Source organism: Trichosurus vulpecula, chromosome 7, assembly GCF_011100635.1.
Source record: "Trichosurus vulpecula isolate mTriVul1 chromosome 7, mTriVul1.pri, whole genome shotgun sequence".
Classification (NCBI taxonomy): Eukaryota; Metazoa; Chordata; class Mammalia; order Diprotodontia; family Phalangeridae; genus Trichosurus; species Trichosurus vulpecula.
Window position 1 is genome coordinate 90,305,026 of NC_050579.1, and position 25,625 is coordinate 90,330,650.

At 38.1% G+C, this 25,625-nt stretch overlaps 1 long non-coding RNA gene across 1 annotated transcript in view; it reads right to left on the reverse strand.

Annotated features, from left to right (window-relative positions):
• Positions 1-1,964: 1,964 nt before the first annotated feature.
• LOC118856007 overlaps positions 1,965-25,625 on the reverse strand; it is a 29,695-nt gene continuing 6,034 nt past the window's right edge. The window contains exons 3-4 of the long non-coding RNA XR_005010828.1: positions 4,036-4,137; positions 1,965-2,049 (exon numbers count right to left, since the gene is read on the reverse strand). This is a non-coding gene — a long non-coding RNA (uncharacterized LOC118856007). The remainder of the gene's footprint in view (positions 2,050-4,035; positions 4,138-25,625) is intronic.

The following is a 25,625-nucleotide window of genomic DNA, read 5'->3' on the forward strand; positions in this document are numbered from 1 at the left end:
ATTAAATTGTAAAGTGGCTATCTTCAAAGTTATTTGGTACTGCTTTAAAAAATTTTAAGTAAATCATAAATAAGATCTATGTGCAAGTGAAAAAAAATCCAGGGTTTAATAAACTTAAGGACACAAACTCCTGGAATGGTGGTGCAGGAAGGGGGCAGGAGAGAAAACTGACTCCCTACTTAAACAAGTACACTGGAAAAAAAATAGAAAGAAGTTTGAAAGAAATTAAATTAAGATCAACATCTTATGCCATTCATCAAAATAAATTCTAGATAAGTAATCTTAATATAAAAGGTTGTTCATTATAATTAATCTCAATTCTGTTGCTTTTTTATTTGTTTTCATTTATAGCATAGTTAATTTTGTGTATTGTTCTCCCGGGTCTGCTTTCTTTTCTCTACATACGTCTCCCATGTTTCTCTGAATTCTTGATAATTTTCATCTCCTCTGGTATTATAATAATAAGAGACATTGGAAGAAGTTTCCTCACCTGTGAGTTCTCTACACCAATTAAATCGTAAGTCTATTCCCTGCTCCCTCAAGGACAATAATATTTTATTTTATATTCATGTTTATGCTGCCATTTCCCAACTGATGTGACTACTTAATTTCTAAAGTTTCGCTATGACAAAAAGTGGGGCTACACATGTATATACACACATAAAACTAGAGTAAAATGGAAAGATGCACTTTTTGGATTTATCTTTAAAAGAAATAATCATCACTAAACAAGGGGTAGAGTATATCACATAAGACATTTAAAGAGATTACATTGCAATTTTTAAAAAATTCATGAAAGAAATAAGATAATCAGAATAGGAAAAGAAATTATTGGTTGATTAGGAAAAAATGTTTTATCAATTGTCTCTGATAAGTGTCTCATATTCAAGATGCGTAATGAATTGATATAAATGTATAAGACTAAGAGTCATTTCCTGATCTATAAGTTGTCAAAGGACATTTCAAAAGAATAAATGAAAACTATCTAGCATTTTGTGGGAAAAATATTCTAAATTGCTAATAACTTTTAAAATATATATTAAAGCATTTCAATGGCATCACTTCTTATATCAATGAAAAAAATGAAATGATGTTTGTTAAGTGCTTACTATGTGCCAGGTACTATGCCAAGTGTTGGGGATACAAAGAAAAACAAGCAAAAAAATCTCTTCACATAAAAGGCTTACATTTTTATGAGGAAAACAACACATATGAGAGTGAAAGAGGGAGGAGGGGGCTTGGAGGGAAGGAAGGAAGGATAGAAGGAAGAAAGGAAAAAAGGAAGGAGGAGGGAGGGAGAGAGGAAATGGAAGGACATAAGCATTTATTGTTGCTATTCAGTCATTTTAGTCATGTCCAACTCTTTGTGACCCCTAGCATTTATGTTCCAGGCACCAGAACCAGATATTGGTTGGGTGTTTTGAAATATTATTTCAGTTAGTAATAGTGGCTAACATTTACATAGCACCTACTACATGCTCTATAGTTACTATCTCATTTGGTGCTCCCAACAACCCTAGGAGTTAGGTGCTAGTATAATCCACATGTTACAGTTGAGGAAACTGAGGCAGACAGAGGTTAAGTGATTTGCCTAGGGTCACACAGCTAGTAAATATCTGAGGCTGGATTTGAACCTAGGTTTTCCTGATTCTAGGTTCAGCATTCTATCCATGGTGCTACTAAGCTATCTCGGTCAAGGAAGTTTCAGGGATGGCAATTAAAATCATAGGCAATGTTGACACATCATTTCCAGGAATGGCAGCATTGATTTTATAACCATCCTCAAAATTGGGTGGTGGTATAACTATTTAAAGCTTCAATTTTGCTAGATGTGGTTGCTTTGCTTATTGGTGTTGGTTAAATATATAGTAAAGGGGTCAGGGAGGGGATGGTGAGAAAGATATACAAGTGATGGCAAAAAATAAAGAGTAAAATGTTGGTTCTTGGTCAAAGCTAGATACAATCAGGGCTTACCAGTCGAAAGTTCAAGGTCCCAGGGCACAAATTGGAGTGTGAGGTCACAGACAGAGTTCACTGACAGGAAGATGGCTAAAGAGTGGCAAATCAGAGAAAATAATAGAAGAAAGAAATGGTCAGTGTTGGAACTATAATTCAAAGATATTAATGATACTACACCCTTGGTGAAGTTATGAATTAGTTTAATAACTCCAGAAAACAATTTGGAGATAGAACAAAAAAGTGATTAAATTGTTTGTCTGTCTTGATGCATATCATTGTTGGATTTATCCTCTAAGAACTATAGACAAAGGGGAAGCATGTATATAAACATACACATGTATACGTAAATACAATCATATACATATGTATGTGTATGTATGTGTCTGTGTGTACAGCAAAAGTATAGAAATGAAGTTGTCACACATGGATTGGGCAAAGGCTGAATAAGTATGAATATAATGGAACTATTTTATTAAGGGACAGAAATAAGGGACTATAGCTCTGACTTTATTAGTTTAGTCAACTCACAACTGAGGAAATTTCTTCTAAATCTTCTTGTTATTTCACCATATGAAATGAAAACCATGAAGAATTCAGAGAAACATAGAGGAATGTATACAAAGAAAGCAGAATTGTTGGAACAATATATGAATCAAGTGAAGACAACAATAAAAGGCATCTGATAGATTGATTGAAATCAGCAATCTTATTTCAGATAAATAATATCCATCCTCTCGGTAAAGAGTGGTTGGGAAAGTTACAGCCGTGCAAAGTTTCATTATCGTCAGGTTGTAGTTACTTTGCTTATCAAGTTTGCTTAAAAATATAGTTAGGGAAGAAACTACAAGGGTAAGTCTATGTTGGGGAATTTTTAAAAAGGCATCAAGGTTTTGGGGGAGGGGTGTTTAATAACTTTTTAAAAGGCAGAATAGCATAGTGGTTAGAGAGTTGGCCTCAAAGACAAGAAAACGTAGTAACGAATCCTACCTCTGAAGCACGCTGGCTATTGACACTGCACAAACCACTTCACCTTGCATTGCTCTCTAGGCAATCATTGGTTGCAGAGAAAGTGCCTACCTATGTAGAAGGAGCTCCCTATATCAGAGAATTCATAGGTCTAGTCCCTATCCACCCCTCAACCTTTTTAAACAGAAGTCCTTTCTGTTGATCCTACTCAGTATTTTCTCAGCATTTGGATCTTCAGTTTTATACTAGCTGATGTGTTGTATATAGATTCTCCAGTGTATTTTCTGTATATGTTTCATATCTCCTTAATTTTCCTCTACCCACCATCTCCTATTACAATAGAGGACAAGTTCCTTAACAATAACAATGATTTCTAATTATTTTGCTTCCTTATAATGCCCAATAGAGTTACAAATAACAGGCATCAAGTAAATTGTAAACTAGTTAAAAATAACTGTTAGATATAATGCCCAAGGCAAATATTAGCCCCTCATCCTCATGTCTATTATAATAATTCAATTGAAGAAAATGAGAGTGAATGATTTCACAGTATTTCTAGTTTAATTAATTTTTTTAATACATCCCTCTAATTTGTTTGCATGCCCTGCTGATGGTCGGTAAGTAGCATTATGTTTCTTATGTGAATGATGGTTATTAATCTATTTGCCTTGCATTATAATATTTGGTAATTGAATTAACAACAAAGTTAGATTAGAAAAGTACTCCTAAAGTTACGAACACTGCTATTTGCAAAATAACAATAATAAAAATGCTAATAACACTAATATGCTTTCTTTCGCTTTCTTGGTAGTTTCTGTATCTTAACTTGAAACTGTAATATTTTATTAATGAGGGTATAAAGTATTTACAGGAATGACAAATCCATCATTAATTGTCAATTTCAGTTCCAAATTTAGAAATCTTCACTAGTTTCCTACTCCTATCCCCTACCAAGGCACAGAGGTATCATTGGATTCTGCTAGCCTTTTCCAGGAAAGCACCACCTCTGACAGATTCTACCAAACTAGAAATGATTTGGATATGGTTCCCATGACAGATTGTGTCTATTATCCAAGTCTTAGGCTAGCTTCTAAATGCACCAAGGCTCACCTTTTGCATATTGGTTATCAGATAATTAGATGGAGGTTCTTTTGGATGGAGACAGGGCACAGCAACCCATGAAGCAGTCTACTAAGGTGGTAAGTGTCCATTCTGATAAGCAAAAGCACAAATAAAGATGGTTTTAACAAAATAAATTATTATTATAAAGGCCATATTATAGTTTAAGTAGTTCCTATACAAAATATCCCCAAAAAAGTATTTTCTAAATTTTTACTTCCTGGAATTGAATTTAAAATGTTCTTTATGGACTTTTTAAAATTAAACTGCCTTTCATGAACATTCATAACTTAATACTCACTGACCATAAATTATCAGTTTGCTTCCCTGGTTTATAAGTAGGTATGTTTGGTCTTGTTATCTGACAGGATTTTTTTGTACTTTCACAGAAAGAATATTGACAACTTATAATGAACTTTGTATAGGTAAAATGTATTTTAAAATGTATAAGTAAAATGCAAAATCTCTTTTGAAGTACTTTCAAGATTGTATATTTAAATTGTGAAGACAACTAATTGTTTTCAGTAGTCCTGTTAGTGGTGAAAACTACATATGATTTGGGGAGAGTTATGATTACAATTTGGGGAAATGCTGCAGATACATTTTACCTAGATTTGAATTAAGCATTTGACAAAGTCTCTTACACTATTCTTAGGTTTATGACTTGGAGCTGGTTGAATAACCAGATAACAAAAGTAGTCATAATAATTTAACATCAACATGGAAGGAAGTGTCTTAGGGAATTGCCCATGGATCTTTGATGTTAATATTGGGCATTCCCATTAACATTTTTATCAATGACTTAGAGAAAGATTACTTATCATGTGTGTAGATATCACAAAGTTGAGAGGGATGGCAAACACGCCAGATGACAGAATCAGGACTACCCAAAATTGTGAAGCTTAAAACTTCATTGAACAAGATGAAGCTTAATAGGACTAAATGGATGGAGCGAATGAATGAATGAATGAATGAAAAAAAAATAAGTGCTCACTTTTTGCTAGACAATGTGCTAAGTGCATGTATTAAATTATGTGTGAATTCAAAGTCAGTTTCACAATTACAATACAGGGAAGGTTTGGCTAGCCATTAGTTGTAGCATGAAAAAAATAGATTTTTTTTTAAGAGAAACAAAGTAAATTTATTCTACAAACCTTGCAAGATTTGGGCACACCTCCATAATGGAGGAGGCGAGGTAAAAGGGAACCTGCCTTAATTTATAGTCTTAATGAAAAAGATTCCCACCCACCTCTATCCCTTCTCACCATTGGCTGGGGGGGTGGGCTTACAGTCTAGGTGTGAAAACTACACAGAGGACCAAGATTGATCCGGTTCATTCAGGTTTTTCCCTATCAGAACTGAACTGCCAGGGTGGCATCTGAAAGTCTAGGAGAGACCCTTCCTGGATCAGAGAACAAATAGCTCACAGGAAGTTCATTATCTTCTAATATCTGAGGGGGGGGGGGGAAGGGCATGCCTTCCCAAAATTATATGGCCAAATCCCAAAACCTCTCCATTAGACATAACCCTGTGAAGTCTTCCCAATTATCCGTCCCATGCAGTCCCCCCTCTTCTTATACTAATCTGAAGACGTCACACATCATTGCTGATATAAGTTGCATCCCCCTTAGCCTTTTTCTAAGGTTTCCATTTGAACTCCAAGCTTAGTAGGAGTTAACAATGTGCCATCACTACCAAAATAGCTAATGGAGTTTTAGCATGTCCTAATAGAGAAATAGGGTCCAGGACTATGTGATAGTACAGGTAAATTCTTCCTCATCAGATCTTACCTGAAGTATCGTGTTCAGTTCTGACTTGGAAAGAAGCTTCAAAGGGTTGTTTTGGGGTTTGTTATTGTTGTTTTTTTTTTATCACAGACCCCTTTAGCAGTCTGGTGAAGTCTACGGATTCCTTATCAGAAGAATATTTTTAAATGCACAAAATAAAATAAGCTTAACTACAAAGGAATCCAATTAAATTGAAAAAGCTACCCCCAAAAAATCACTAATCCCAGATTAAGATCCCTTGCTCTGGAGGATGGCAAACAGGCTGATGAAGAGCCTTAAAATCACAGTATGTGAGAATTGCTTAAAGGGACTACGTACATTTGTGATAGAGAAAGAGCACCGTGAGAAGATACGTTGGCCATACCTAAGTGTTTGAAGGCTTGTCCTTAGAAGAAACAGATCCCCAGAAAGCAGAAGTAGGAGCAAGTGGTAGAAATTAAACAGACATAAATTTTGCCTTGATGTAAAGAAGATAATTAATTGTTCAAAAATAGAATGGGCTGCCCTGTGAAGAGATGCATTCCCCCACTGTGGAAATCTTCAATCAAAGGCTGCCTGACCTTTTTTCTGATGTGTTCCAGAGGGCATTGTTACTCAGGTAAGGGTTGTCTTCTAAGGTTGTTTCCAACTCTGAGATTTTGTGATTCTGTGATTTTGTCTGTGGGCCCTTGAGTTGTAGATCAAATTGGAGTTATTAATAAATGTTTGATTTTTTTGCTAGGGTATGTGGTGAAAAAGGATATGCCATCTCCAGCTTTCTGGCATTTTCACTGGCTATGTCCCATGCATTGGAATGCTTTCCCTCTTCATCTCTGCCTTCTGGCTACTGGGGCTTCCCTCAATTCCAGTTAAATTCCACCTTCTACTGGAATCTTTTCCCAAGTTCTCTTAATTCTAATGCCATCCCTCTGTTGATTATTTCCAACTTATCCTGTAAAAAGTTTGTTTATACATAGTTGCTTAAATATTGTTTCCTCCATAGATTGTAAGCTTCTTAAGAGCAGGGATTTTGTATCCCAAGTACTTAGCTTGGTGCTGGGAACACAACAGGTGCTTAATAAATGTTTAATGACTGGGTGGGTAGAGGGGGTGAACCACATACATATTTTGAATTCTAAAGTTCTTTGCATGTGATGATTCTATCACAAAGGATTACAAGTTGTTAATGTGAATAAGATGTTGTATTTAAAATTGGTTATGAATGACCAGACTTCCAAAAAAGGAGCTATGTGGTTCAATGGAAAGAACATCAGCCCTGACATCAGGAGGACCTGGGTTCAAATCTGACCTCTGACACTTGACACTTATCACTTAACTAGTAGTATCACTTAACTTAAGTAGTATCACGTATCACTTAGCCCTGATTCCATTGACAAAAAATAAAGAAAAGAAAGTGGGGAGGGGGGGAGGGACTAGTTCAGCAAAACCAGTATCAATCATACATAACATCATATGCAATATTATATACCCATAATTCTCCATCTCTGTAATGAAGGGATGGAGGTAAAGGTGGATAGTTTAATAAAAATGAAAATATACCATATTTTCCAGAATTTCTTTTTTCTTTTCAAATAATGAAAATGTCACTTTTTAATCAGGATCTAGCCCAATAATAATAGGGGGAGTGTACAGCAACATCATTTGATGAATTCCAATTAAAGCACCTCAGGGAACCATCTATAATTTTACCTGCAGTATATTTTTTTAAAAATTCACCTGGTCTACTGCTACAAACAAGCCACGGTAAGCACATTAGGGACCACATGGTACACATTAATGAGATATATTCTATAGATTTAGCAAATGATGGATGCCATTCTGAAGCCTAGATAAAAGCTTTTATCTAAAATTAAAGTTGACTGGTTTATATTTTTTGTATTTTGATTGACAAGAACACAATTGCCAACCCCACTGAATACATTTTCAACTTAATAGACTTCAAAGAAACTAAAAATGAGATTACAATCCCAACTCTTACCAGAAGCACACATTGGCACTGAGAGGAAACAGGTTACAAAATGAAAGTTGCCCTATGCCCAGAAGATTGATTAAGTTTACTGTTGTCAGAGCTCACAAATGAGGAAATTATAACATGCTCATCTTCGTCACAGAACTGCCGGTCATTTATGGGCAAGCAAATTTGAAATAAAGTGGAAGGAGCACCGACTTACTGATGTGGTTGTTGTTTTAGTTGTGTCCAACTTTTCATGACCATTTGGGGTTTTCTGGGCAAAGATAACGAGGCAGTTTGTCATTTCTTTCTCCAGTTCATTTTACAGATGAAGAAACTGAGGCAAAGAGGCTTAAATGACTTGCCCAGGGTCACACAGTAAGTGTCTGAGGCTGGATTTGAACTCAGGAAGAGGGGTCTTTCTGACTCCAGGCCCAGCCCTCTATCCACTGTGCCACCTACTCTGAGTTAGGCCATCTAACCATTTCTGAATCCATCTGATTGTAGAATCATCTTATCCACTTTCCCTCCCTCCCTCCTTCTCTCTCTCTCTCTCTCTCTCTCTCTCTCTCTTCTCTCTCTCTCTCCTTCTCTCTCTCTCTCTCCCGGCCTCCCGCTCTCTCTCTCTCTCTCCTCGACAAGAATAATATAACATACTTTATCAAAAGCTTTGCTGAAATCTAATAAAGTACACCCACATCATTCTCTTCATCTATTAGTTTAGTCATCTTATCACAAAGGAAAGGAGGTTAGTCTGGAATGATCTATTCGTGATGAACTCATACTGACTTTTCATAATCTAGCCATTCCTTTCTGGGCAGCAAGGTTGTGCAGTGAATAGAGCACTAGGATTTCAATCAGGAAGACACCACTTGATGAGGCTTACTAGCTGTGTGATGCCAGACAAGTCACTTAACCTCTTTGCCTCAGTTTCGTCAACTGCAAAATGAGCTGGAGAAGAAAATGGCAAACCACTGCAGTATTTTTGCCAAGAAAACCCCAAAAGAGTTGGACACAATTGAAATGATTTAACAGCAACATTATCTTTCTAAGATATTTATTAATTTCAATGATTCATTCTAGAATTTCCCCAGAAACTAAAATCGAGTTCACTGGCCTATAGCTTGAAGACTCTGTTCTCTTGTGTTTTTGTGAAAATTGAAACATTTACCTTCAATCTTGTGGCATTTGTCCTGTTTTCCATGTTCTCCCAAAGATTACTGACAGAAATTCAGCAATTACATCTTCCAGTTATATAGTATTCTAAAATTCTACTTCATCTGGACCTGGTGACCTGTATTCATCCAGACCATCTGAATGCTAGCTATTTCCCTACTTATCTTTAGTACAAATGCCCTATTAGTAGCTTTTGTTCCATCTAGTCAGCAAATAAGTATTTATTAAGGACATAAGATGTGTCAGGCACTAAGCTAAACAATGGAAATACTGCGAGAGGCAAAAGTTAGTCCCTGCCCTCAAGGAGCTCACAATCCAACATCTATCTAAATCTATCATTTTTAGTGCAAAGGTCATTGTCCTTGGCACAGAAAAGAGAAGCAAAATAAAAACTGAGCAGCTTTGTTTTAACCCCAACTAAAATAAAAGTCTGATCTCTCCTACTTTCCTTTTTCTATCAATGCAGTGAAAACAAACAAAACAAAATTCCTTTAGCCTTAGAGTCTTTCGCCAGCCTCGTCTCTTTCCGAGCCTTAGACACTCTTTTGTAGGACTCAGCCATACTGCCATATTCAACCTTTGTTACCTGGCTTCACCTTCATCTTCTGTGCATTTCTTTTTTTTTTTTTTCACTCTAAGTAGATTGGTGAGTTCCCTGTGCATCCACATTGTTCTCTTCAAATAGACAAAACACATTTTTCCTCTTTTTGCCAACTACTACTACCTTTGTAACTTACTCAGAATCATACAGGCAGTAAGAACAAAATCAAGTTTCATACTCAGTTCTTTGGACTCCAAATGTAGTATTTCCTTCCCTCCACCCCCTATGCCATGAAGGAAGACAAAACGAAGGAATAGAACAAATCTTACTGCTCATATTTAATTACTACACTCACCATTGCTCCCCAGAAATCTTCCAGATTCTTGACTTTGCCCAGAATCACATATGCAGTAAGTACAAAAATCACTGTGCCAACTCACATCTTTTGATTTCAAAATCAGTGCCTTTTTCACTATGACATGCAGAAGAACATAATGAAAGAATGGAACAAATAATACTTTTCTTTAGTCTCTGTTTTGGCACCCTTCATCCTACCCCAGAAATGTTCCCAAATCAAGTGTTGACATTTCTAACTACAGTGTTTAGCAAACAGAAATTACCCTGGATGAAATTAAAGTTCAATTGTAAATTGTGATTAAACATTTTAAATAAAATTTCAGCTGCTTGTCAAAGCACTTCTAAACACAAGAGGGCACTCTAGGACCCGGGTCCAAGGTAATGATTGTTAGAGATCATTAATAGAACCAGCAGAAAGGGGCCAGCCTGAAGTCACATTTGACAGTAGTTATGTAGCTAGTTATGGAATGGAAACAGCCTCGGGCATTTATTGGTGCCCTGTGACATTCATATTATCATAAGATCAAGGAATTCATTGAACTTGTATCAAACTTAAGCATTTTTAGACTCACTGGTAGCTATTTATTCTTGAGATTTTTTTTAAGCAAATCATCCTCATCAAGGTAAACTAATAATGCAATGAATGCCAACAGGCGGTAAAATCTGTTTTAGCATGGTGCCTGTGCTATACCCACCGTTCTTTCAGGGGCTCATTGCTCCTCACTCCCCTCCCCCACCCCCACCTTCACCATGTTACTGGTTACAAAATTCCTCACTGACCTAAACCAACTGATAGGAAACCAGATTACAAGAAATTAAAAGTAGGGTGTTGTAAGGACGCTGGGGCAGCAGGGAAATTTACATAGGAACCCTTGGGAAAGCACAGAAAAAGGGGCGCTGACCTATACCTAGAAATGGGCCAAGCTCTCATCTTCACCGTTGCTTCTCCAGCTACAGCAATGGAGGGGCATGCTTGGAAAAGGAAACTTGCCAGAAAAGTGGGGTGAAGGTGGGGGAGGGGGAGGAGGAAGGGGTGGAGAAATCATTTCCCTGTGAGTCAAAGGACGCCAGCTGTCACCACGAATGTGGGGGGAAAGGGGGAGTGTGGAAAACTGGATTCTGCCTCTCCCTAGAGCAATGAAAGCTGAGTCATAACAAGCAGTCAGAAACTTGAAGCCCTTAAAAAAAAAAAAGATACAGTAATTCATGCTACATCAAAGCAGTGATTAGCACAACTTCCTGGCTGTCTCCTTCTGTTTATTTATGGTGCATTACAGGTTTTTAATGCTATTTTCATAATGTGTTTCAGCTGCCCCAGTTCCATATTTGGGTAGCAAAGGTGCCTGAAAAGTGCTACGTTTTAGGGCACCTTCCTCCTCCCCCCAAAAAACTACATACACGTAAACAGGAACAAAAATTTCCTTTGACGCCACCCACAAAAACACTAAGACATAGTCCTGTAAAAAGGCAGCTGTAGTCTCTTGACTTTTCAAGGAAAATGGATAGTTCTGACCTAGTCCTGATCTGCTCTTTTCAGCATGGACAGAGGTCATTTTTTTTTGTAGAAATGATGTCACCCTTATTTTAGATCATTCTTAACTATGCCACCCAGCTCAGGCATTGGTCAGACAGATTTCTCATTGGAATCATCAAAGTCTCCCGTTTCTGGGAAGAAGAAAGGGGGAAGGGCAGAAGGAAGAGAAGGGGAGAGATCCCTATAAATTTGCTCTTTTGCCTGTCGCCTCACCAAGAGAAAAATATGATAATAGTGATGATCCTTTTAGGAAAATGCAGTAGCAATCCACCCTGTGTCAAGCAGACAAGATTTATTTCTCCTTCCTATAAATTGAGCAACACTCCCCTCCAAGCATGACTTCTCATTACAATTATTCTCCTTGTGAAATGCAAGTCATTTTGTTTCTGCCATGGGAAAAAAATATATATAATCTCTTAGCACACAAACATAAAATAAATAGTACCCAAAAAGAAAAAGAAAAGGGGGGGATCTAGATCAGCTAGGAGAACTGAAGACATTGTACTTTCAGCCCCTGAAGTGAATGACACATGGAAGGTTGCTGAGCACCTCCTGCTGAAATGCTTCTACCCTGGTGAGTGGGAGTGAAAGTTTCAAAAGGCTTGTTTTTAGGTTTATGAATATTCAGCGTGTCATCATAAGCATAGGATTCTGTGTCATAGTTTCTATTATAAAACCCCTGTCCCACTCCCCACCCCCCAAGAGTGTTTAATGCTCTGAAGGGCAGCAGGGAGAGACAGTTTTGCACACCTCAAAGAGAAAGAGTCTCTAACACAACAGTTCATCCTCTGATCCACACAGAATGAGTGACCCTGGGAAAGTCATTTAATCTTCTAGTATTAGTGCCCTCGGGGAACTCTCTAAAACTATAAATTCCTGAGCAGTTATTGACCTGCATGGGTAGCAGGAGTTTCCACAATAAAAATTCCCTATAGTAATGAATTCACTGACCAGGACCAAAATTTTTAAAAGCTCTGTTTATCCACACAGGAGAGGCTGTGATAAATTTATTCACAGTGCCACTTAGGTTTTCTTTTTAATCTTTTTTATATCCCCAATGCCTGGCATGTAGTAGGTACTTAATAAATGTTTACTGACTGATGCAGCTAGCAGCACTGATCCCACACATTTCCCCTTATGCTAACATAGTTAGTCCTAAGATCTACTCCCAGGGGAAGCATTCCCAAGTAGAAAGTGCTCCTTAAGGCTCTATGACTTATTCTGACTTTGGTACCTCTTCTAGCCTTACCAATTTTGGTGCCAAATTCTCAAGTGGACAACTGTCCTAGCAGCTGGACTGGAGCCTGAAATGCATCACAGCCACCCCAAGTAAACCTGGGTCAGAATTTGACCAGCCATCTATGAATAAAACACATCCCATTACCCAGTTCTGTAGGCATTTGGTACTCCACAGCCTCCTATTTCGATCAGTTGCATCAGCCACAAAAATACATTGCATACAAGGACATGGTGTCTAAGTTCTCAATCTAGTAGTGTGTTGTTTGTTTTTTGTTGTTTTTTTTCTAAATTTCCTTAACAAAATGGATGATTTTGGAAGTGTTCTAAGTTATAAAAATCCAAAAGGAAAGCCTGCATGATTAATTTGTTCCTTTTAATGTTCTGCTAATTTTAATAATTATTTGCTGGTCTTTTTTAATCTAACATTTGAGAAACTGTAAACACACATTCACCTCCCTTGTGAAAGAGAAGTAAATTCTCATTTGTCTGATGTGCAAATAAAGACCAAATGTCAAAACAATTTACTCTAACCCAATGAAAGCGATGGTTATATACTTCAAGGCTCCTAACACTCCTAAACTACATATTTCTGGTTAGTTGGGAAATACATGCATCAAGATTAATTGATTGGCATCAGTCCTCTGGCATAATTGCCGAACAATTATCTCAAGAGAAGAAAGTAAGGAGGGATCCCAACACTGCCCATTTTTCTCAGTCACCCCATCTCCTTTTGGCAGTATGGTGAACTGGAAAAAATCCTGAACTCAACGTCAGAAAAACTTGGGTTCAAGTGTGACCTCTGAGAAAGGCTAATTGTGTAACCACAGGCAAGTCAGTGAATCCCCAAAGCCTCATTTTCCATTGCCTCAGCCCTGCAACTGGTGGTCCCTTCTATATGTATTTTCTCTGCTAATTAGAATGTGAACTTCTTGAGAAATAAGACTCTTGCTTTTCTCTGTATATCCCTAGCACTTAGCACAATGCTTGGCACACAAGGACCTAATAAATGCTTTTTTCATTTATTCATTTGGCAATAAAATAGTTTGGACTGAGATAACATCTAAGGCCCTTTCCAGCTCTAAAATCTGTGTCCTCCAGTCCTCCCAACCACTACAAGTCAAACCAGAGGGAATTCACTGGTTTTGAAGTCAGAAGAATTGAATTTGAATACTCTTAGCTACTTAGTATCTGCATTACCTTAGGCAATTCATTCCAGCTTCCTCTCCCATCCAATGAAGACACTGGATTAAAGAAAGGAATATCTAAGGCTATTTCTACCTATGAAGTCTGAGATCCTATGATCTCAAAAGTCCCATTTCTTATCTCCAATAAACTATAAGGCTATAGATATATGAGTGGGCAAAGAAAGAAGAGTGAACTGAGGAGGTCTTCATGCTAAGCCTGAAAGCCTCACACTTGTTCTGGATATTGTTTATGTGGGAAAGGAAGGAGAGGAAGCAATTGCTAATCTAACCCTGAATCTGGGACTCTGTGAGGGATCTTTCTACAAACTTCTTCTCTGGGTTTGGGACAAAAAAAAAAAAGTTATACAACTGGAGTCTGAATAGATATGATGAATATGATTTCTGAACCAAGCATGGTCTGATGAAGGATATTCTGTTTCTAAAACCTCTTTTAATGCCCAATTTCTTTTCTGAAAATCAGGACTTTAGGACTGTCTTGGAAAATTGAAGACACATGATCACCAAAGCTATAGGCCAGTAGAGGGCGCCAGTTACATTGGTATCAGTTTGACCACTAGGACACCTAAGGTTCATGTCACTCACAGGTTCACACAAACACCCAGACACCCTGCCTATGGAGCTTATTAAATTTAGAAGAAAAGAAAAGAGAGACCCTCCGGATCTGGGCCCTCTCTTGAATTGATGGCGCAGTACATTTTCCCTTGGCAGTCTTGGTGTGAATGGACAGCAGCCCCCAGCACTGTACTTGGAGCCAGAGCTCCACGGGAAATGTGACAGGCTGCCAGGTCAATAACTGAGTTTCTAAAAGAAGCCCTAAGTATGTATTTAGGTAAGAGACCAAAACAATTCCCACAGAGCTTCTAGTGTCTTTTGACTCAATAATTTACTCACAACTGGACTGTTTAAGGCATGGTTGCTACTATGAACGCTGAATTTCCTGGCTTCTTCAGGACACAAACGCAACAGAAATCAGTGTTGGACTTGGAGTTCGCATACTCACTCTCTGATTTGCTACATATGTGAGCTTGGGCAGGTCACTTAGCCTCAGTTTCTTCATCTATAAAATGGGGCAGGGTTGGACAATACGACCCTCTCCCAGTCCTAGATTGCGATGCCCTAATATACTTATCCTAAATTAACTTGGACAGATTCAATTCTAAGTGGCGCAGTGATTACAGTGTAGCACTCAGAATCAAGACTATTCATTCAATAAACATTTACTAAGTACCTACCATGTACCAGGCACTGTGCTGATCTTGCCTGTTCAGATATTGCCTCAGGCATTTCCTAAATGCTTGACCCTGAGAAAGCTACTTACTAGCTCTGTGTTTCAGTGTCCTAATTTACAAAATGGAAAAAAATAGCATCTACCTCATGGGTCACTGTGAGGATCAAATGCGTTTATGTATGTAAACTCTGCAAACCTCAAAGATGTAATCCCCCAGAAATGGTCTATTTTTGCTGCATATTTCTAGTGGGCTAGAACCAATGATCACATTTTACATAACTAAAACTTTAAATATTGTTGATTTCAATACATGAGACCACTTCAGGGAATTCATTATTTGCTCTAATTAAGATCCGGCTTATATTTGCTAGCTATTATTATTTTTAATCTTTTTCTGAATAAATGCACACATACTTGCAATTGCCTAAGGGAAAAGGGATGACTCAGTTTCTCTAAACTTTATGCATCATATTTAAATCTTATTTCAAAATGGAGAAAAACATAAACTAAAGTCAGCTTTGACATTATTGGCCCATTTTGACTCCAAGTGAGTTCTGCTCTTCCCTACCAAAGTAACAGTACCTGCTAGGGCCTGTGAATACTCCAGGAGGACTTGTACCTCTGATGCGAGGGCTTGCCCAGACCTTTTCAGGGTTGCTCATCTACCTTTGGGATCCACTTGCCACACAACTCTTGCCTCTAGCTACAAGAAGCTCTAGCATGCCCAGTGGCCGCACCCCCTGTAAAATTCTCCAGCAAATGGGATAAACTAGGTTGAGGGTAATCAATGGGCCTCAGACACATTGGTGAGTTAAGGGAATGTCTAGCTCAAGCGTGTGAAAACTTCCTTCCCCCCCTTCCCTGGCAAAATGTATAGATAAGAACAATTTGCTCCAAGGGCCAAGAACGTGGCCTGTGGAGTACTTAGAGATTGGTCAAGCATAGAAGATGCCAAGGTCATCCACTGAATTCTAGGCCATCACCAGTCATCCTGACTTTTGTCTTGACATTAGACTTTGATGACTCTGTAATAGAGAGTGAGGCTGATGACTTTGTGCAACAGTGCCTCACTTAGATCCAATTCACAAATACGTCATCACTCCATGATGTCACTGGTCCTCTGAAAATGAAGGACGAACAACAACAGTGCCTGCCCCTACTACCCCTGCCCAGAGAGAAAGACAGAAGCTACTGTAAATTCTTGATAGATAAAATCAATTTTCAGAGCAAGAAGATAACATTTCAGGCAGATTGAGCATTTAGAAGAGAAAAAGTTCACAATCACTTTAAAATCTGGATGTATACTTTGTATATGCATATATAAGAGGATATAACAGTGGGGAAACCTTGTATCTATCTGAGCCTCATTTTCCTCATCTATAAAATAAAGAGGTTGAACTACATGATATCTAGGGACTCTCCTAGAGCTGTAATCCAGTGCCCGAAGAGTCCTGAAATATCAATATAGGTGTATACTCAATAAGCAGGGTATGTATATGTACATTTAGGGTATGCGTATGTTGTTCACATAGTATCTATAGAGCTAAAAAAATTCCAAATACTTTGAAATTTTCTGGATCTTTGAAAAATTTAAATTATAGGTCATCTAAAGGGCAAAAGAGAAATATATAGTGGGCAGTGATAAGCATATTATTAGTGATAGATTAGTCAGAAGCAGCAATATAAAATCTATATTCCAAAAGACGTATGAGGAGAAAAGGAGGTAGGCTACCACATAGCACATGTGTGGGATAACAGACAGGTAGTCTGCATGAGGCATAGATGTCCCTGAAATGTCAAGAGACCTAGAAGAAAGTCTTCAGCACTCTTACTGGAGACTACAGACAAGAAGAGTTACCTAGGGTGAGAAGGGATACATGAGTTTCAATTTGCATTGTGGGGAAGAGTATGAAGGAAACCAGGTGAAATCATGTGGAATTATCCATAATGATAATTATAAGATCGTGGATACAGTAAAGTACTGAGAGCCATATATGTATATATAAATGCACATGTGAATATATGTATGTATATTTGATATGTGTTCATTATATAATATACACACATACACATATATAAATACCATGGACTGACCATTCAATGAAAATATGCATTGTTAATATATCCACCCACTTCTTAGCTCCCTACCATTCACATTTCATTTAAAAAAAAAAGCCTGGTATAATTTAGTACTAGCACAGCATATGTCTAGTGAGTATACTATGGAAGAACAAACATCTTTTACTTCCAAACTTGGGTATCTACTCATCTGACAGAATTCCATAGTCAGTGGACTTGACCACTTGCTTTTCCAAGTTTTGCTGTGGTTTGGTCATTCAGTCACGTCCGATTCTTTGTGAACCCTTGGACTGTATCACACCAATAATGTCCATTGGGTTTTCTTGGCAATGATATAGGAAGCCAAATATGGGCTCAACTCAGCAAATCAAAGCAAAACCCACTTGTGCTCACTTTTATTCCCCGTTTTACCTCTCTAAGACAATTTGACTGTAAACCTTCTGGGGGTAGGTTAGGAAACATGAAGAGAGAAAATTCGAGGTAGAGCTCCTCATTCATCTATCAATCCTAGAATTAGCATCACCACCACCCTGCCATTTTCCCACTTAGAATCACGGAACCTTGAATTTGGAAAGACAATTTAGAGGTCATCACATATGAGGCCATGCTGAATGTAAGACTCCTTTCTGTAGCATCCTCAAGGATCATCTCACATCTGCATGAAAACTTTCAGTGACAAAGAACTCACTACTTCACAAGAGAGCCTGCTCTATTTGTGGACAGACATAACATTGGAAGGTTCTCCCTTGAACTGAAAGTTATTACCCTTAAATATCCACTCATTTCTCTTATTTCTCTGCCCTTTGCAGCTCAGAATTCCTCTTCTGCTTGTGGATTCTTCTGGCACTTTTCAATTCATGTGTCCTTTCAAAAATGTCGAATCCAGGATGATAATCCCAATGTAATCCTGAAGATGTGAGGACTCTGAAATGGAAAGGTTCATTTGAAATGTTTCTGGTTTAGGGAAACTCACTAAGTAGCAACTCTCCTACTTTATTCAACTGGATAGTTGCCTTTACAAGAATAGCAATGTGGACTCCTTATTTCAAGTTCAGGGGTAATAAAAACCTCACCATTCCTTCAACTTTCACCTCTCTTGCTATCAGCCTCTTGCTGCATGTGACAGTTTCAGTGAGACTAATTGTTTCAGATCAATGCCTTTTAAAGCTTAAAAAAATTATAGCTGAGTTAAAATAACAATAAAAAAAAACCTCAAGCATATATAACCTTTTATGTGGGCCTGACATCATGGCTTAAGCTTTAGTGGGCTCCTGAAGGTGAGTATAAATTAGAAATGAAATCTTTTATTTAAAAAATTAATTAAGTTTTTATTAAATATTAAAGAATAAGGCTGGAGTCCTTTTCCTCCTGGATAAATGCTGAAGAAAATTAGGTATGTTATTCATCTCCCTTTGGATAAAAAAAAAACTATGTAAAAAACTGGTTTTGAGTTCATTTTTGAGAGAAAATGACTAATGTTTGAAAAGAGCTTCATAGGCACATACAAACAGTGACTCCAACATGGAGTAGAAATAATCCACAAAAGTACATTAGTTATACAATATTTTACTTTATTTTGCCATTTTTTGAGGTGGAAGAGGAAGGAAATGTGGGTAGGTTTTGAAAATAGTTTAGGAATCTCATGTGCAAAGGGCACTAATATTGTAATTACTGGTTTTCTTTTATCAACCTTAATTCTCTTTGTGGCTTCCGCTATTTAAAGTTACTTGTTCACCTACTGTAGCTAATTCCCTTTGTTAAATTTCACAGTCAATGCTGCTTCCTGAATATTTGTTATTTCAGTCCTATGGATGCGGGCTTCTCAGATAAAGGAAAAACTGGGTGCATCCATCTGTGGGTAAATTAAAAATGAATTTAACCCCCTCGTTGCTATGAATGTATTTGTCCTGAGGCAACTTGTGTTCTTTGCATTTTACTTACACAGGGTGAAATTACTGGTAGTGTAAGTATTGACAAAAGCCAGCCAATATTCTGTACAGTCTGGACTACATTGTCATGAGGTGACACTGTGTTTAAACAAAAGGTGGGGGCAGGGAGAGGGGGACTACAATGTGAAGAACAAGAAAAAAACAGCAAAGTGTTTATGGCTTTAGAGAGAATAATCTGTTTTCATTTCCCATGGTGTGCTCCCTGTCAAATTATGTGCTTATTTGCAACTTGGTGAGAGTTTATCATGTCCTCGATATGCCACTTGCCTTTTGCAGTGATTTGAGAAAGGAGAAATGAAATGCGTGTGTCTGGGGAGCTGAGGGGGAAGGGGTGAAGAGGGAGAAGGACAAGAAAATGACTTTATGCTAAGAGAAACTTGGACACTCAAAGACTGAAAATGGGCAGTTCTCTCTGGTGACAAAGAAACCGAAGTTAACAAGCATTTGTTACTTAACCATGTGCCAAGTTCTGTGCTAAGTGTGAGTGTGAAGGGCAGAAATGTCAGCTTCCTTCTGCCCCTGAACCTTCTTCTGTCTCTTCTGAGGATAACAAGAAGATTGGAAGTTTGGGACAAGTACTGAATCAAACTACTGTTAAATATTCAAATGTCGTGCCCCCAGTTGGGGGTTGGGGGAAAGCTTAAATACCCTAAGACTCAGTGTTAAGGAGAAACAGTAGATTTATTGACTAGAGTCAACATTATAGGAAGCTGGCTCAGGATTAACTTAAAATTCCCAAAGTGTATCTGGGAATAGGTTCTTCTTGGGAGGACTACATTTTCGTTGTTGAGTATCTTTTTTCCGGTCCAATAAATAGCATGGAATTTTCAAGGGCATTTAAAGGGTCTGAGCTTCACAGAAAAGGCTGTTGCTGAGACTCCAGAGGGTCTTGGGAGTAAAATGCTGTTTTTGTAGTGTTCTTAAGAAAAATGCTTGCCATGAAATGGGCCTGCTATTTAATGAAGCCTTGCAAAGGCCTGTATTCTAATCAGCAATTTCCCTCCAGTTTGAGTTTTTCATTTGTTTTTTAGTCAGAGCTGCTGAAGGAAGCTTGTGCCTATAGATACTTGAGTAAAAGCTGTCATGTTTACAGTTTTTCTCTAACTTGAATGGTGTCATCGTGAAACACAGGATAGGGGAAAGCCTACCAGACTGTAGTCAGTGGACCTTGGTTCAAGTCTAGGCTTTTCCACTTAAAGTGGACTGCTTAGAACAAACTATTTCACATCTCAGACCAGCTTCTCCGAATCTCAGCTTTGTGTTGGAGTGGGAAGTATGTTTGCTTTGAAACCAGAGCTAGGATTCTTCACCATGCGACTTGTATGACTTTAGACATATCATTTACCTTTTCTGGGTCTCAGTTTCCCCATCTGTATAATGGAGTGTGGGGAGTTGAACTAGAGGACTTCAAAGGTCCTGTCCCATTTTAAATCTGAAACCCAGTCCAACCTGTAGCTGATCAGGAGTCCCTGCCAATATCCCCCACAACTGGGAATTAAGCATTTGACCAACAAATTTCAAATATGAAAACTCATTTCCTCCCAAGGTAGGTAATTCTACTTTTGGAAAGCTCCAATTATTAGGGAGTTTCCTCATATATAAAAATAAGGAATTGAGACCAGGTGATTTCAAAGGTCCCACCAATCACAGCTCTAACGTGCTGTGATTCTTCTTACATCCCAGAAGCAAACTATATAAAAGATATCTCTTTATACAGCCTGTGACATCCAACCACTAGGTGTCAAGTTTGGCCTGGCTGGCCCATGCTGAAGTGCTAACAGCTGTTTGTAGAGGGTGGAGGGAGGGACGGGGGCGGGGGTATAGAAGAGAGCTGGTACAGCAGATCTGGGAGCAGAGGGGAAATGAAAGCTGTGGCACCAAAATTAAGCAAAAATGGAGCTTTTAGAATGTCATTGCCAAGTAGGTGTGAATAATCATGAAGTTGTCTTAGAGGAGAAAAAAAATCCAAGAGGAAGGTGAGGTCAAATTAACATAGGAATAATTCAGGTACAAGAGGTCAGGATGATCACAGGAAACAAGATCATTTTTCTTTCTGTAGAGTTTTCAGTGGTACTTTCTTTTGATGGTGAGCCAGCACATGCCTGCCACATACCTTAAAAGATCACACAGAAATTAAGATCCAGAGAAGGCCAGCAACCCAGTCCACAAATAGAAGTTAATAGTATTACCTACACTACAGTTTGGTTTTCATTCCTGCTTTATTCACTTTTAGTCCAGTGTTTGTTCAAACACTTTCTTCAGAAGGTACACAAGAGAGAAAGAAACAGTGAAGGGTATTGGAATAGGTTGTATTTTCCCATGTCTCAGAAGCCTTCTCCCTTCTAACACAGTCCTGTTCTACACGCTGTCTGCTTAGGAAATGGTTCATTTTCCCAGGAACTGATGTACATTTCCCCTGCCCTGACCTACTTCTTTTAACCTCGCTTTCATTCAACCGACACAAACTCTGTGGCATAAAGCAGAGCATACAATTCATTTGAACAAGTCTATAAAGCAACATTGAATCACAAGAAGAAAATAGTTGGATCCAAATTAAAAGAAACAAGATACTAAAAGAAACATTAAACCCAAATATATTTGCCATTTTTTTGCTGCCTCCAATTAAACTAATTTTATAAAAGGAGAAATAAGACAAATATGTTTAGCCCATCAATGACTCTACAGACAACTAGGCTTACAGATTTGGCATATATTTTAATTTCCTCTTTATAGATCTGGACACATATATCAAAATGACTGTGCATAATATATGAATGTATACTTCATGTGAGCATAATCAACATGTAGAGAAAGGTATTCTGGAGTAAAAGAAAGAACACCAATCCTGGAGTAAGAAGACAGGAGTTCAATGGAGTCTTGGCTCTGTGATTTATTTGCCATTTGGCCATAGTTGAATTATTTAACTTGTCTAAGCCTTAAGTTCTGCTTCTGCATGGGCAGAATGTTACGGGCACTACTTGCCTTATAGGATTGTTATAAGCATCAAGTTAGATCATGGATGTAAATCTCTTCGAAATTGTTAAGTGTTGTATAAACATGAGTTATTATTATGGAGGTAACAATGAAAGGGATCAGAAAATCCCATGAAAAGCAACGTTCTACATTAAAAATTCCAGGACTCACAGGATCGAGAAATGGGAGAAGCCTTAGAGATCATCTAGTCTAATCCCCTAATTTTACAGGTGAATAGAGAAAGAAACTGAGACCCAGAGGTAAAAGGACCTGCCCAAGGTCTCATAGGGGTATGTTGAAAAGCCAAGATTTGCATCTAGATCTTCTGACTTCAAATCTGCTGTTTTCCATTGTACCATGTCCTTTATTATCTAGTTAAAGTAAAAAGGGGGGAAAGTTGTTTTGTTTCTCTTTCCAAAGCCAGGAAAGGACCATGTTACTGTATCTGACAATGTTTCTCATAAGTTAAAAAATTGTAACCCTGGCATCAAGCATCACTGAAAACCAATCAGATGTAGTGATTAATAGTTCCTCCTTCAAAAGAGACAAGGACACACATGGATTTGAAATTAGGCTCTGTTGCCAAAGAAGACCCAAGAGGATATCTGGGAAGAAAAGCGGAAAATATCATGTCTCTGAATGAAGGCCCAATGGCTGATTTCAAATGACAATCCCCAATGCAGGGCTGAAGTTCTCTGAGTAGGTCGAGAAGACTATCAAGCGTTTTTGGGAACAAAACTTGCCTGCTGCCCTCCAGACAAATCTTGCCCTAAACTATTCAAAGGAAAGCCTGTTCTTAGTAGTTTCACTCCTAATTGTTTTGCACCCACTCTGGCCAAAATCTTTTCCTGCTTTCCTTTTATCTGCTCTGTGCTCCATAGACTTCCTGCAGGGTTCCCAGTGTAATTCTGAGAAATATTACTCTCTTATTCCGTTTTGTGTTTCTTTTACCCACGGGCAGCTTTCTTTTTTATACTGAGTGTCCATCTGAATGGAGCATTTTACAGTCTCAAAAAGCCTTGCTTTAGAAAGTTTACTTGTGTATTCACATCATCCCTTAGATGGTGACTCAAGCCAGATTACCCTGGCAAAACTCAGGCCTGCCATATCTTTGCCTAATAGTTGCTCGCAGCTTTTAAAAGTTGGGTGGAAGTAGGGAGAAGAAAGAGAGAAAGGAAGAAGGAGGGAGAAGAAAGAGAGAAACCGTGTGGGAATGCCACTGTTTCTATTCTGATGATCATTTTCATTACTATTTAACACTGAATATCACCTAAGTCTTTTAGATGTTTGTATAAAAATAGACTGTCTCTGTTGTTTCCATAGGTAAATATACACACTCAAATATGTGGGGGATGGAAGGGGGGACATTCCAAAAGTCTTGGTGCAGTTTTAAAATATCAAAGCTCAAAACTGTACTAATATATTTGGAACACCCTATATATAAACACGGCTGTCCTTTATACTTGAAAATGACATTGGTGTTCTTTTACTATTCTTTCATATCAACTGTCCTGACGATGCTAGTTCTTGAGTGGATGCATGCAGCTGAAGATAACAGAGTGTGACTGCCTCACACTAAGCTCACTTACAGAATGTCCCCCGACTCTTGTAGCTACTTGTATGGCTAATGCTGTTTGTTTTGGAGCTGTCTAGCTCTAAAATTAGTTGGATCACATTCCCTCGGACATACTGTCGTTATTATGGTTACTGTTGTCTGTATATATTTCTTCCCACCGCTATCCCCACCCACAATAGCTCTCCAGGGCACTGAAGTTTCTCTCTCACATAAGAGCCTTCAGGATGGCATCAAGGGCATGTACATACAATCCTAAACATGTATGTAAAAATGGAAATGGTCAAAACAAAAAAATCAAGATATTTTCTTCTTAGGAACACTCATGCTTACAACTGGCTTCTCTTTGCATGAGGACATCTTAGAACCCTGGCCCAGGCTTATGCTTCCCTTATTTTCTGTTATTTGAGCTTTCCCACTCCCCACAGTATATCAGACTTTGTTGGAAAAGGTAATTTGTAATTTTATAATGTTTTAATATTTACAAAACACTTTCCCCCCTCACATTAGCTCTATGAGCCCAATAGTTTAAGTATTGTTGTTCCCAATTAACAGATAATGAAACTGAGGGTCAAAAAGATTATCACTTTCCTAAAGACACAGAGTTAACTAGTACCAAAGTCAATACTTGACCCCAGGTTTCCACAATCTAAGCCTAGCACTCTTTGCATAATATTATACTATAGTCCTAAAGGAAAGGGTCTCGAACTATCACGAATTTCCATTTCAATCCACGTTATCAGGCTAAAGGCAAGAAAATGTGACTCACTGGAAAAAAAATTGAAGTATATGCTCAAGTGTCCAAACCTAATACATTCGATTACCTAATTTTAGTCCTAAACATATATCCCCTTTTTTATTCTTAGCTGTCTTGTTTTCTTTTCTTTTTTTTCTTTTTGTAGCAGAATCAAAGCATAGGGTTTATTTATCTTTGCCCCAGCTGTCCTGGTTATTCTTTTGTTTTTGTAGCACTATATTTTATTTTGGTTTTGGTTTTTTCTCAAAAATGTATTTATATGGATTTGAGGGTTTCATTTTGTTGTTCTTTGTTTAATTTAATTTATTTTTTTTACTTGCTGTTTGGGCTGGGTTGGTTTTCCCTTTGTCCACTTTCTAGCTGATATGTATAGTGTTGCCTTATTCAGAAGGGAAGTGGAAGTTCTGAAACAACCTCCAAACAGCTGCTTTGCAGCGTTTCCTGTCCAGGGAAGCAGGAAGGACTGGATGTTTCATGAGGAAGTCTGCCAGCATTAGATTTCCAGACTTATATGGGTAGTATTATAGGACCCAGCATGGAAGCCAAGTGCTGAGGCACCGAATCTCATCAAAAATGGATGTCTGAGCCTCTGAGTTTCCCTCTTCTGTGATCATATCAGCGGAAACTCTTCATGCAGCGTATAAATGACTGAATCACAGAGAAGTCAGTGCTCATAAATGCATCAGAAGCATTCCATACCTTCCCAACACAAAATGTTCACTCACAAAAGCATTTGAAAGCAACTTAGAAACAAGTAAATTCATTGTCATCATTTTACAACTAAGGAAACTGTGACCCAGAGGAGCAAAGTTGTAGATGAAGGTTGTAGTATGGAAGAAGCATTTATTGAGCACTTACTGTGGGCCAGGCACTGTGCCAACCACCTCATAGAGATGATTTTATTTGATTCTCATCACGATTTGATTTTCGGTAGTTGTTAGTTATGTTATTTTAAAATTGAGGAAACTGACACAGACCCAAGTTAAATGACCTGCCTAGGATCGCACAGCTAATAAATGCCTGAGGCTAAATTTAAACACAGGTCTTCCTCACTCCAGGACTAGCACTCTCTCCACTGAACCACCTAGCTGCTGGCAAAAAGAACACTAGATTTGGACGAAAAGGGCATGGGTTTGAATCCTGAGTCTGGTGCTTTATAGGGTGTGACCTTGGGCAAGACACTTCACTATTCTTGGCTTTTATTTTTCAATCAGAAAAATGAGGAGTTTTAA